The sequence below is a fragment of the Mustela putorius genome, unplaced genomic scaffold (assembly GCF_011764305.1).
Source record: "Mustela putorius furo isolate JIRA1106 unplaced genomic scaffold, ASM1176430v1.1 tig00000487_pilon_pilon_pilon, whole genome shotgun sequence".
Classification (NCBI taxonomy): domain Eukaryota; kingdom Metazoa; phylum Chordata; class Mammalia; order Carnivora; family Mustelidae; genus Mustela; species Mustela putorius.
The window spans coordinates 1,281,860-1,296,967 of record NW_025421399.1 but is presented as its reverse complement, the minus strand read 5'-3'; positions in this window follow the sequence as shown (position 1 = coordinate 1,296,967).

The window sequence follows — 15,108 nt, the reverse complement described above, 5'->3', positions numbered from 1 at the left end:
CGTTTAAAAAAAAAGAGAGAGAGAGGAAAAGAAAAAGAAAACACAGCACTTTCTTCCTGACTTTTTTTCTCTTCTATCACCAAATTATAAATTCCTTTTCTCCCTCTAGCTTTGGGCCTACTCATTCAATAGTAAGTACTATTTCTTGAATGAATGAGTGAACAGATGGATGATTCTGAAAGAAATGGGAGCCTCCTAATAGAAATCTACTATCAATGAAAGAACACAGGTTAACAGACAAAAAGGAATATGATTACACCTTATCCCCTTTATTTTATGGGCTTCATTATCTGGGAGAAGAACTTGTGACAGATTCTTTTTTCCTTTTTTTTAATGTTTAAAGTTTTTATTTGAATTCTAACATAAAGTGTAATAGCGTCAGTGACAGATTCTTCTACTTTTGTAACATATGAGAGACAGCTGGGAAGGGTTCAGAGGAGAAGCTAAAAATCAGAAAATGTGTGTGGAGTCAGGGCCAACTGTGTAGGATCGCCAGGTTTAGCACAGGAGCGCTAACGTTTGCATTCCATCTACAGTTCTCAAAGTTATTCTACATCAAAGCATACTTACGAGGAAAACACTCTTTAAATACTTTTTAAGAATATTTTAAAAATTTATTTATTTTTAAAATTTTAGCTAGTGAAGAGGACTGATCAACAAAACCAAAAGAAAACTGATAGAATGGGAGAAGATATTCACAAATGACATATCAGATAAAGGGCCAGTATCCAAAAAATGTAAAGAACTTAGCAAACTCAACACCCAAAGAACAAATAATCCAATCAAGAAATGGGCAGAAGGGGCACCTGGGTGGCTCAGTGGGTTAAGCCTCTGCCTCCTGCTCAGGTCCTGAGATCCAGAGTCTTGGGATCAAGCCCTGCATTTAGGCTCTATGCTCAGCAGGGAGCCCGCTTCCCCTCTCTCTCTCTGCCTCCCTCTCTGCCTACTTGTGATCTTTCTCTCTGTGTCAAATAAATAAATAAATAAATAATCTTAAAAAAAAAAAAAAGAACGAAATGGGCAGAAGACATTTCTGCAAAGAAGACATCCAAATGGCCAACAGACACACGAAAAAGTGCTCAACATCACCCGGCATCAGGGAAATACAAATCAAAACCACAAAGAGATTCTACCTCACAGCAGTCAGAATGGCTAAAATTAACAAGTCAGAAAATGACAGAGATTGGCGAGGAGGCAGAGAAAGGGGAACCCTCCTACACTGTTGGTGCGAATGCAAGCTGGTGTAGCCACTCTGGAAAACAGTATGGAGGTTCCTCAAAAAGTTGAAAATAAAACTACTCTAGGATCCAGCAATCATACTACTGAGTATTTACCCTAAAGATACAGATGTAGTGATCCGAAGGGGCACGTGCACCTGGATGTTTATAGCAGCAATGTACACAACAGCCAAACTATGGAAAAAGCCTAGATGTCCATCAACAGATGAATGGATAAAGAAGATGTGGATGTGATATACACACACTCACACACACACACACACACAATGGAATACTATGCAGCCACCAAAAGAAATGAAATCTTGCCATTTGCAAAGATGTGGATGGAACTAGAGGGTATTATGCTGAGCGAAACAGGTCAATCAGAGAAAGACAATTATCATATGACCTCTCTGATATTAGGAATTTGAGAGGCAGGGCAGGGGGTTGTGGGGGGTAGGGAAGGAAAAAATGAAACAAGATGGGATTGGGAGGGAGAGAAACCATAAGAGACTCTTAATCTCACAAACAAACTGAGGGTTGCTGGGGCGGGGTAGGGAGAGGGTGGTGGGGTTATGGGCATTGGGGAGGGTATGTGCTATGGTGAGTGCTGTGAAATGTGTAAGCCTGATGATTCACAGACCTGTACCCTTGGGGCAAATAGTACATTATATGTTAATACATACATACATATATATACATACATATGTATATATGTATATCTGTATATGTGTATGTTTTAATGAGAACACTTCCTATCTTTTTTTTTTCCTAAATATTTTATTTAATTATTTGAGAGACAAATGTAGCAAGAGAGAAGACCAGAGGGTAGGAGAGGGAGAAGCAGGCTCCCCACTGAGTAGGGAGTCCAAAGTGAGGCTCAATCCCAGGACCCTGAGATCATGACCTGAGCCAAAGACAGACACTTAACTGACTAAGCCACCCAGGTGTCCCACTTCTCTTATCTTTAAATAAAAATGATTTACATTTTTTTTAATGTGAAATTGCTCTGCAATTAGGACTTAACTGCTGCCTGATCTACTGATTCCCCAGCGGCCGTGAGGCACCTTTAGACAGGTCCTTTTCTGCTAGAAGTCCTTGTGGCAACCTCAGGGGCTTCTTCTTTTTTTTTTTTTTAAGATTTTATTTAATTATTTGACAGACAGAGATCACAAGTAGGAAGAGAGGCAGGCACAGAGAGAGGAGGGGAAGCAGGATCCCTGCTGAGCAGAGAGCCCGATGAAGGCTCGAACCCAGAACCCTGGGAACCCTGGGAACCTTTGGACCTGAGCCTAAGGCAGAGGCTTTAACCCACGGAGCCACCCAAGCGCCCCCATGAGAGGCTTGATTCTTATCAAATGTTGAACCACTTACAGTTTTGCATTCACTGAAGGGATATTCTTGGGACCTTGAGGAGTATGTGTTTTTTCTAGTCCAAGCATCTTTTAAATTTTTTTAGATTTTATATATTATTATTTATCAGAAAGAGAGAGAATAAGCAGGGGAGAGGCAGGTAGAGGGAGAAGCAGGCTCTCCGCTGAGCAGGAAGCCTGATGCGGGGCTTGGTCCCAGGATCCTGTGATTATGACCTGAGCTGAAGGCAGATGCTTAACCGACTGAGCCACCCAGGCATCCCTGAAGGCTGAAATACTTTATCTGGAATTCTTGACTTGGTAAATTTATGACGAATTCAATCTGTACACACGAGAGACTCCACACCTTTTTTCACATTTTGGAGTTGGTCTGGGGATCTCCGAACTACTGAGCACAAAATCCCTGCCATGAGTGTGGGGAATGTTCTCTTCAGAAGCGAGGGAAAGGGAAATAGAAGACAGACCACCAAGCACTATACTTGAAGAATATTTTTTTAAAATGATTTTATGGGGGCACCTGGGTGGCCCAGTGGGTTAAAGCCTCTGCCTTCGGCTCAGGTCATGGTCTCAAGGTCCTGGGATCGAGCCCCGCATCAGGCTCTCTGCTTAGCAGGGAGTCTGCTTCCTCCTCTCTCTCAGCCTGCCTCTCTGCCTACTTGTGATCTCTGTCAAATAAATAAATAAAATCTAAAAAAAAATGATTTTATGTATGTATTTATTTATTTTAGAGAAAGAGTGAGAGCATTGGGGGGAAGGAGGGAGGAAGGAGCAGAGACAGAGACAACCAGGCTCTACACTGAGCCGGACATGGGGCTTGATCTGAGCTGAAATCAGAGTTAGACGCTTAATTGACTGAGCCATGCAGGCGCCCCAGGAATACTTTTATAATTAGCTTTCAGTCATCAAGCCTCCATGATTCTTTCAGCAAACACTCACTAAGTCCATACTTTATATGGGGCATAAAGCTAGAAGATGGAAATGCAAAGATGAGCAAGGAAATCACTCGTCCATCAGGGGAGACAGACAAACAACTAACTGTAATATAGCATATGTAATACAGCAGAGGTTAGAACAGAAGGTTATGAAAGCTCAGAGCTATTATTGGCCCTAGAGAAGCCTTTAAGAGGACATGATATTCAAGGTGGGCTTTGAGGGATGGATAGAATTTTGTTTAGAGGAGGAAACAAAGGCTAATAGAATTGAAGAGAAACAGTACTAATATTTTTTTTTTTAGTACTAATATTTTAGACCAAAATCAGAATTTGTTTTCATCATAGTAAGCAAATACATTAACTTAGCCCAAAACCGATAGACAACTTTGATCCAGAAAAATCAGGCATTTGTGTTTTTATCTCTAATTATCTGTATGCTGCTGGAGTAAAGAAAGGAGACAAGAAGAATCTTCTAGGTTGTGCTCAAGCCTTTCTTTCATTGAACAAGCACAGCATAGGTCCAACAAGACCAAGTATAAAATGCTGTTATTCACACAGATCTGGAAGATGGGAACAGATTTATAGGAGACTTAGCAGGTAATACAATTCTGGGAGCCTAAACTGAGCTACTCCTTAGCATTTGGGAAGATGTTTCAACAAAAATTGTAGAAATTAGTTCTTCACTACCCAGACAAAGTAGACAACAGAGGCAGTGGTCTAACAGAATCTCAAAAAGTTTTAAGACTTGTCACTATACAGGCACCTGGGTGGCTCAGTTGGTTAAGTGACTGCCTTTGGCTCAGGTCATGATCCTGGAGTCCTAGGATCAAGTCCCGCATCAGGCTCCCCGCTTAATGGGGAGTCTGCTTCTCCCTCTGACCTTCTCCCCTCTCATGCTCTCTCTCTCTCAAAATAGATAAAATCTTTTTTAAAAAAACCTGTCACTATAGTAGAATGACTAAAATAAATGTTTTTCCTTTACCCCCTCAATTTTTCCAACTGTTCACCTGCAAGTAGTTGGCAGCAAACAGCAAAATTGCGATTTAAAATTTTACTTTTGCTTGCCTACATTTCTTTGAGATGATAGTCACTCGGCTTAATGATGGTTTGCATCTAGTAACATCATTTTTTGTTTTCCCCTTCTATGTAAAAATGAACTCTAGTTCTACCAAGGAACTGATTTTATTTATTTATCTATTTTAAGTAAGCTCTATGCCCAACATGGGGCTTGAACTTACAACCCCAGATCAAGCATCCTGTGTTCCACTGACTGAGACAGCTAGGAGGCCCAGGAACTGACTTTAGTGTTGATGAGAGGATTCCCCTGCCACGACTTTCAGGTGACTTGTAATCACGTTTGACCATCATTCTTGAAAATGATGATTAGCAATGTGTTTCCACAGAAGTAATTCCTCTTCACCCCGAGTTCTCTAAAATAACACTCTGCTTTTACTTTCAAAGCCCGTCAATGTTTAAAATAAAAGCCTTTGGGTAAAAAGTAAAAATCTCTTCATAATAGCTTTTGAGGCTTCCTTTGAAGTTCAAGGAATGTCAGCTTCCCTTAGCTCTGCTAGTGATTACATCCACAAGGAGAAATTAATGAGCCTAAGGCATGTGACATTTTATGTAACCCTCAAGACTTGTGACCAACACATAAGAGAAGGAACGCTTAACTTGTGGAAGTTAAGAATGCCACGGAAAAAAGCTTTTATTTTTTTATTTATTTTTAAAGATTTTATTTATTTGACAGGCAAAGATTACAAGTAGGCAGAGAGGCAGGCAGAGAGAGAGAGAGAGGAGGAAGCAGGCTCCCTGCCGAGCAGAGAGTCTGATGCGGGGCTCGATCCCAGGACTCTGGGATCACGACCTGAGGCGAAGGCAGAGGTTTTAACCCACTGAGCCACCCAGGCGCCCCAGAAAAAAGCTTTTAAATGAAATGAAATTTTCAGAGAAAGACAAACCATATTGTTTCACCAAATGTGGAATCTAAAAAACAAAGCAGATAAGCAAATGACCAAAAAGCAGAACCAGAACCATAAAAACAAAGAACAAACTGATGACTGCTAGAGAGAGCGGAGTGGAGGAATGGGCAAAATGAGTGAAGGGGAGCAAGAGACAGAGGCTTCTAGTTATAGAATAAATGAGTCATGAGGATAAAAGGTACAGCATTGGAAATATAGTCAATGGTATTGTAATAGCATTTTATGGTGGCAGATGGTAGCTAAACTTTGCTGAGCATAGCAAATGTAGTTGTGAATCACAATGTAATACACCTGAAACTAATGCAACATTGTGTGTCAACTGTTCCTCAATTTTAAAGAAATTTAATTGAGAAAACCTGAGATGGGGGGGCGCCTCCCCTCAGCACAGGTCATGATCCCAGGGTCCTGGGATTAAGCCCTGCATAGGGTTCCCTGCTCAACGGGAGGCCTGCTTCTCCCTCTCCCCAGCTTGTATTCTCCCTCTCACTGTCTTTCTCTGTCAAATAAGTAAATAAAATCTTTAAGAAAGAAAGAAAACTTGGGATGAAGGGAAAGGACTGATTGACATAGGTCAGAGAAGAGACTCTGTGACGTTAGGCCCAAAATACTTGCCAGAGAAACAAGAAACTGGTTCAAGGAGATTTCTGAAGTAGACAATCCGGTAAATGTTTTGTATTGGGTTTCCAGTGACTTGGAAAAAAGGTGAGACCTAGAGTGAAGAAATATATTGGGAAAAATCCAATAGAAAGGATCTGATTGATCCAAGGATCAAGGGATGCATTTTTTAAATAGATTTTATTTATTTATATGACAAAGAGATCACAAGTAGGCGGAGAGGCAGGCAGAGAGAGAGGGGGAAGCAGGCTCCCTGCCAAGCAGAGAGCCCGATGTGGGGCTCGATCCCAGGACCCTGGGATCATGACCTGAGCCAAAAACAGAGGCTTTAACCCACTGAGTCACCCAGGCACCCGCAAGGGATGTATTTAATTTGAACTGTTGTATTGCCCATCTTAGTGCCTGATTTTTAATATATAATTAATAAATTTTTCTTTAGTAAACACTACACCCAATATGGAGACCCTAATGGCCCCAAGATCAAGACGCCAAGATCAAGAGATCAAGAGTTGCATGCTCTACTGACAGAGCCAGACAAGCACCCCTACTAAATAAATATTTTTAGAAGAGTCAGTTAAGCATCCGACTCTTGATTTTGGCTCAGGTTAAGGCTAGAGATTGCTATGCTTTACAATTGAATTGTTTTGTTTTATAAAGCAGTGTTTAACTGGGCTTGGGTGATATTTTAAGGAGTGAGTTGTGGGAAAGGGAGCCTGCAGGATATTTTTAGAGAGGATGTACAAGGGTATGGTCTTTAGAGAAGAAAAATTTTCTTAGGAGGAGAAAGATACCTAAAGTGAATCTTCAGTTGGATATTGCCTTGAGTCCTATTTTCATTATACGTTTCTTTTTGTTAGGTTTAGAAATTCTGAATACAGGTGAACAACTATTTCTATTAAAGAAATATACTTTGGGGGCGCCTGGGTGGCTCAGTGGGTTAAAGCCTCTGCCTTCAGCTCAGGTCATGATCCCAGGGTCCTGGGATCGAGCCCTGCATCGGGCTCTCTGCTCGGCAGGGAGCCTGCTCCTCCCCGCTACTCTCTGCCTGCCTCTCTGCCTACTTGTGATCTCTCTCTCTCTCTCTGTCAAATAAATAAATAAAATCTTTAAAAAAAAAAAAAAAAAGAAATATACTTTGGATGGGGCTCCTGGGTAGCTCAGTCAGTTAAGCCTCTGCTTTTGGCTTGGGTCATGATCCTGGGGTCCTGGAATTGAGCCCCATATTGGCTCCTTGCTCCACAGGAAGTCTGCTTCTCGCTTTCCCTCTGCTGCTCCCCCAGCTTGTGTTCTCTCCCTCTCTCTCAAGTGAAATAAATAAAATCTTTAAAAATACACACACACACACACACACACACACACACACACACACACACTTTGGGGCACCTGGGTGGCTCAGTCGGTTAAGCATCTGCCTTTGGCAGGTCATGATGCCAGAATCCTCAGATAAGAGTCCTGCATCAAGGGGCACCTGGGTGGCTCAGTGGGTTAAAGCCTCTGCCTTCAGCTCAGGTCATGACCCCAGGGTGCTGGGATCGAGCTCCGCATCAGGCTCTCTGCTCAGCAGGGAGGCTGCTTCCCTTCCTCTCTCTGCCTACTTGTGATCTCTGCCTGTCAAATAAATAAATAAAATCTTTTAAAAAATTAAGAAAAAAAAAAAAGAGTCCTGCATCAGGCTCCTTCTCAGCGGGTAGTCTTGTTTCTCCCTCTCCCTGTGCCCCTCCCCTTCCCCCCCTGCTCACACTCTCACTCTCTCTCCAGTAAATAAAATCTTTAAAAAAATTATATACACACACATACATATATACACCCATATAAATAGACATATACATGTATGCTTTGTGGGGGTGCTTAGGCGGCTCAGTTCTTAATCTGCTGGCTCTTGATTTTGGCTCAGGTCATGATTTCAGGGTCTTGAGACTGACTGAGCTCAGTATCTGGCTCCAAACTCAGCATCTGGCTCTGAGCTCAGTGGAGAGTCTGCTTGAGGATTCTTTTTCCCTCTCCCTATCCCCCTGCCCCTTGCTTCACGTGCACACACACATGCACCCTTATTCTCTCTTTCAAATTAAAAAAAAAAAAATACACATACACACATACACACACCTTGGGACCTTAAAGTTTTCTGGCAGTATGTATAGCTATTAAAGAGATTTGAGTAAACCCTGTGAGGCAAGTAAATTTTATTTTATTTTTTATCTTATTATTAGCCTTTTTAGTCTCTATACCCAATGTGGGACTCAAGATCCTGAGATCAAGAGTCACATGCTCTACCAACTAAGCCAGCCAGGGGCCCTAGGGCAAGTGTATATTAGGAGCTTTGCAGTCTTTTTTTTTTTTTTTTTAAAGATTTTATTTATTTATTTGACAGAGAGAAATCACAAGTAGATGGAGAGGCAGGCAGAGAGAGAGAGGGAAGCAGGCTCCCTGCTGAGCAGAGAGCCTGATGCGGGACTCGATCCCAGGACCTTGAGATCATGACCTGAGCCGATGCGGGACTCCATCCCAGGACCTTGAGATCATGACCTGAGCTGAAGGCAGCGGCCTAACCCACTGAGCCACCCAGGCGCCCCAGGAGCTTTGCAGTCTTTAAATGTTTGGTAGAATTCTTACTAAAACCATTTGGAGCCAGAGATTTTCTTCTTTAATTAAATGATATTTTAAGTTATAAATTAAATTTCTTTAACTGTTACAGAGCTATTCAAACTATTTCATATTGGGTGAGTTGTGGTAGTTTGTACTTTTCGAGAAATTGGAATACAGGATATTTACTTAGTCTCAAGACAACCCCCTACAAAAATAGTTATGGATGACAAAGAGGGAAAGAGTAACTTTAGACAGGAAAAGTCTTCCAGACATCACCTTCACCACTCATCAAGGTTAACATCTCTAGCAACTGGTAAATCAAAACTGTGTGCTACGTGATAGGATCCGATCCAACGACAAGAACACAGCATCCCTTTGGTGCCAGTCCTGACAAAGATAAACATCCTAAATCCCATCATGAGAAGACATCAGATAAGGTCAAATCAAGCAACATTATACATAATGAATGCATAGTAATCTTCAAAAAGACCAAAGTTACCAAAGACAAGGAAAGAATGAGGAACTATGCCCCTAATTGAGGAAGACTAAAGAGAAGGGCAACTCAATTTAAAGTGTGATCTCAGGGGTGCCTGGGTGGCTCAGTTGTTAAGTGTGTGCCTTTAGCTCGGGTCATGATCCCAGGGTCCTGAGATCCAGCCCCAAATCAGACTCCCTGCTCAGTGGGAAGCCTGCTTCTCCCTCTCCCACTTCTCCGGCTTGTGTTCCCTCTCTTGCTGTGTCTCTGTCAAATGAAGAAATAAAATCTTTAAAAAAAAAAAAAAAAGTCTGATCTCAGATTGGGTCATTATTGGGACAGATGATGAAATCTGGTAGGCTGCTGAGAAACAGATGGTGATATGCATCTATGCTAACTTCCTGACTGTGATGGTTGTACTCTGGTTATGTATCAGAAGGTCCTTATTTGTAGAAAACACATACTCAAGTATTTGGGAGATCAGACATCAAGCTGTCAACTTATTCTCAAATGGTTCAGAAAAAAATAATCTTTTTGTACTAAAAAAAAAAAAAGCTTTTCTATACATTTTAAATGATTTAAAAATTTTGTAAATGAAACTTTTTCCAGATAGCCTTTTCTCATTTTGATCACTCTGTTATTCTAGAGCACCTAAACAATGATGGATATATTTGATATAAATGTGTATTAATATCATCTACTTATTTGAGGATCTTTCTACATTTCTCTCTAATCTAATCTATTTCCTCGATGAGATTATTAAACCCCCAAAAGACATATATTATGCTTCTATTTCCTTTGTATTCCCTTAAAGTATCAAATAGCTGCTCTTAATAACCACTTGAAAACACTAAAGGTTTTGGAACATGAATTATCTGAATAGTTTAATTGCTTCTTTCAACTTAAGTCCATTGAAAAACTAAATCATCTCTCTTCTGTCATACGATGGATCCAGGAACCAAGTCTGTGCTGACTGCTCTTTCACACCAATCGGTAGCCTCTGGGATTCATAGAAATATGTGTCTTGGTGGAAAAATGAGTCACTCCACCAACGCACAGCTAGACTCTCACACCCAGAGCACAAAGAAAATGTGGAAATCTGAGTGAAGCGCAAGGAATCTATATCCGAACAAGAGTTCACATTCTTCCTGTTGTGTTACATTGTGAAATGGAAACATGGTTTCCTGGGAAAAGGGCCAGATTTCACAATTAAATGCTTTTGCTTAAATGTGCACAGCTGCTAAACACTTAAACTGTGCTTATTGAGAGTATCTTGTTTTGAAGATCTGGTCTTGATTCCAACTGGAAAGTTGAAAGGAGGCGGGGGTGCAGGGGGAGGTCGTCTTGTGTCCAACAGAATGGGTTTAACAGAAAGTTGTTTTGAATACTACCAGTTCTTAACTGGTTTAAGTGCATGAAAGGGAAAAATGGTTACGCACATTTCTTGCCACCAATGGTAGGTATGTCGACTATTCTAACATATCTGTTTACATATATAAACACACTTCCTCCTCCAAAGAACCTTGGTATTTTTTATAACAGGAAAGTTCAACTGTAGACAAAAATAGAATAATACAGTGAATCCCTATGTACCTATCACCTTGCTTGAGCAATGATTAACGTATGGCCAATCTCCTTCCATCTAGATCCCCAGCTACTTCCCTCAGGACTATTTCTGAATCATAACCTAGATGTGGTATCATTTCATCTGTAAATACTTCAGTATGGGGCGCCTGGGTGGCTCAGTGGGTTAAAGCCTCTGCCTTCGGCTCGGGTCATGATCCCAGGGTCCTGGGATCGAGCCCCACATCGGGCTCTCTGCTCGGCAGGGAGCCTGCTTCCTCCTCTCTCTCTGCCTGCCTCTCTGTCTACTTGTGATCTCTGCCTGTCAAACAAATTAAAAAAAAATACTTCAGTATATATCTCTTAAATATAAAGATTTATATTGTGGGGCTCAAACCACCAAATCCAGAGTTGTATGCTCCACCCACTGAGCCAGCCAGGCATCCCCAAGAATTATTTTTGAAGTATAACCACAATGCCACTATCACACTTTAGAAGTTAATAATAATTCCCTGATGCCAAAGATCTAATCAGTATTCAGATTCCCGATTGTCTCATAAACCATTTTTTGCTAACAATTTGTTCAAATCAGGATTTAAATAAGGTCCACACATTGTAATTGGTTGACTGTTCTTTTTTTTTTTTTTTTGCCTTTTTAAGTAAGCTCTTAAAAAAAAGATTTTATGTATTTATTTTTGTGTGAAAGAAGGATAAATAGAGCACAAATGGGGTAAAGGGTAGACAGAGAAGCATACTCCCCACTGAGCAGGAAACTGATGCCAGACTCAATCCAAGGACCCCAGAGATCATGACCTGAGCCTAAGGTAGACACTTAGCAGACTGAGCCACCCAGTTGCCCTTAAGTAAGCTCTTTATACAATGTGGGACTTGAACTCACAACCCTGAGATCAAGAGTCACATACTCTACCAACTAAGCCAGCCAAGCACCCCTCTTCTTTTCTTCTATTAAAAAAAAAATTATTTATTTACTTGAGAGAGAGACAAGAGTAGAGGCAGGGGTGTGTGGGCAAAGGGAGAGGGAGAAAGAGAATCTCAAGCAGACTCCCCACTAAATACAAAGCCCGATGCAGGGCTTGATCTCACAACCCTGAGATCCTGCCCCGGTCAAAACCAAGAGTCACATACTTAACCAAATGAGCCACCCAGGCACCCCTTCGCTTCTTTTAAATAGGCTTTTGAAGTTTCTTTTAATTTAGTGATTTCCCCCTTCGTCATCATCTCTTCCTCTCCCCTCCACCTCTGCAATTTGCTTGCTGGAGAAACTGGCTTGTTTGTCCTGTAGAGCTTCCCATCTCTGACTTTTGCTGGTTGCATTAATATGGTGTTGCTTAATGTATTTCTCTGGCCCTCAGGTTTCCTGTGAACTGGTAGTTAGATCCAGATGCTTGACTCAGATTCAAGCTTGATTGTTTTTTGCTTGTTTTTTTGTCAAGAGTACTTCATAGGTGTTGGTGTGTACTTCCTATCACACCCTAGACACATAATGTCAATCCTCTCTGTTTGCGATATTAAGATTAATGAGTAGGTTTAGGTGTTAGTGTGATATAACAGTTATAGAGTTCCCCATTAGTTTCCACCTCAGAGTTTTACCAGGTATTAATGATCATTATCTTCATTGTTATTTCACTAGAGGTTACAAAATGGTGATATTATATCATTCTATCTTCATTTATGAGCTGAAATTACTCTATATATAAGTTCTTTATTTAATAAATATAAGGAGTCTTGCTCCTGCCTCTCCCTCTGCCTACCCCTCATGCTCTCTCTCTCTCAAATAAATAAAATCTTAAAAAAAAAAAAAAAACAGGGGCGCCTGGGTGGCTCAGTTGGTTAAGCATCTGCCTTTGGCTCAGGTCATGATCTCAGGGTCCTGGGATGGAGTCCCATATTAGGCTCTCTGCTCAGCAGGGGGCCTGCTCCCGGCGCGATCGGGCCCCCCCTCACACCGCCTCTGCTTGCCTCTCTGCCTACTTGTGATCTCTGTTTATCAAATAAATGAATAATCTTTAAAAAAATAAAATACAATGTAAATCATCTCCTCTCCCTCGTTTGTTTTTTTTTCTCCCCTCTTGCTCTTTCGGTTAAAATCCTTAAACAGTGCCTTTAAGCCTTTAACCTTTAGGATAAAGGCCTGGACCTATTAGCATGACTTCCAGGATGCTCTGGGATTGGGCATCTTTTTTCCTGCCCAATCTCACTTCGGCCTCTTTGCCTCCAAACACCTTATTTAACAGGTGTTCATTTTGGGGATGATAAAAATGTTCTAAAATTCACTGTGGTTGCTAACTATGTGAATGTACTAAAACCCCTAAATTGTAAACTTCATTTTTTATTTTTGTAAGATTTTATTTATTTATTTGACAGGGAGAGACGGAGAAAGAGAGAGCACAAGCAGGGGGAGCAGCAGAGGGAGAGGGAGAAGCAGGCTTCCTGCAGAGCAGGGAACCCAATGTGGGGCTCGATCCCAGGACCCCGAGATCAAAATCTGAGCCAAAGCAGATGCTAAACTGACTGAGCCACCCAGGCGTCCCTGAATTGTACACTTTATTTTTTTTTCTTTGAAGATTTTATTGATTTCCTCAACAGAGATCAAAAGTAGGCAGAGAGGCAGGCAGAGAGGGAGGGGGAAGCAGGGAGTGGAGAGCCCGAAGCGGGACTTGATCCCAGGACCCCAAGATCGCGACCTGACTGGAAGGCAGAGGCTTAACCCACTGAGCCACCCAGATGCCCCTGAATTGTACACTTTAAATAAATAGGTGAGTTGTATGTGATGTGAATTATATCTCCATAAAGCTGGGTTTTTGTTTTGTTTTTCGTTTTTTAACAGTTTAGAAAGGTGGGTTGTTTAAAAAGAAAACGAGAGGAAGAAAAAATAAGTTACCAAATAGGACAGGAAATAAATACAACCTCACAAAGACCAAGAGGGAGAGTGTCAAGGACAAATTGGTCAGCAGTGCTAAATGCTGCAGGGTTCAAATAAAACTAGAAAAGGAGAGGTAATTGGGAGAATATGGAGTTTACTAGTGACTTTTAAGTGCTCTTTTAGTAGAGAGGAAGCCATCTTTTTGGGCAAATGGCAGAAGTTTAAGAACTGAATTGAGTGTTAGGGATCTGTGGCAGCAGTTCTAAAAAACAATGAAATTTGAATGCTAGAAAATGGACAGACCTAACCTTGAGGAGACAGGAAGGTAAAACCAATTAAGACTGCAGTTTTTGTTTGTTTGTGTGTTTTGTTTCTTATTTTTAGGATAAGAGACCAGTGCATGTTGACAGCAGAGGAGGAGGAGAGGTTTTAGGGCATTTCCATTAATTTCTTTTTTTTTTTTTTTAAGATATTATTTATTTGACAGACAAAGATCACAAGTAGGCAGAGAGGCAGGCAGAGAGAGGAGGAAGCAGGATCTCTGCTGAGCAGAGAGCCCGCTTCGGGGCTAGATCCCAGAACCCTGGGATCATGACCTGAGCTGAAGGCAGAGGCTTTAACCCACTGAGCCACCCAGGCGCCCCGCCATTAATTTATTTTCTTTAAGTTTTGTTCGCCTGGCTGCATCACTGCTTCTCTGAGATGAAAAACTCTCCCAACAGCAAATTTGTTATGCCTTTGAAAGGTTTCTAGCACTAAGCTGTGCATAAATTAACTCTTAATAAATAATTTCAACTGTTTTCTGCCTCATGAAAGCTACCTTATATATTAATATTTGAGGGAGAAGGAAGGAATTTTTGAGGAAGAGAAATATGCAAATATAGGCATTTTTGTTTTGTTTTGTTTTGTTTATGTCAAAGGGACAAGAATAGTGCCTATAAATCAGGGGAGAAAAACACAGCTGCTGTCTGTAGCAGCTGATAGCCAGCTCCTGGGGACTGGTTTTTCATGTGGCATGGTTTCTCTAATGTAAAGACACATCATTTATCCCAACTGTTTATTACTAAGAAAGCATACTGTCTCCCTAGGATTTCTCCCAGGACGGATCTGAAATGAATGGAACACACTGCATGCTGTGTACCTCACACCTTGCTGGATCTCCCTAATTATATACTCAGAGGACCTACGAGAACCACAGTAAGAGATGAACAGTGCCTGGTTATCTCCTTCCCCAGCCCTGCACTTTCACACCTCATGTTGTTGCTGCGGGGATGGGGATGAGGGTGTGTGTGTGGGGGGGCACTTCCTCCTCCTTTACACCTAGAGACTCTCCCCACTGTAAATCTTCCCCCCCTCTCCCAGGAAGTAGAGGGAGTACTCCCTAAGCTGCTGGAGGACCTTCCACTTTGTACAAGAAACTATTTGTACATGTCTTCCTTGCTACACTATGAGCTTCTCACCAGGAGCGACTGGGCTTTATGATT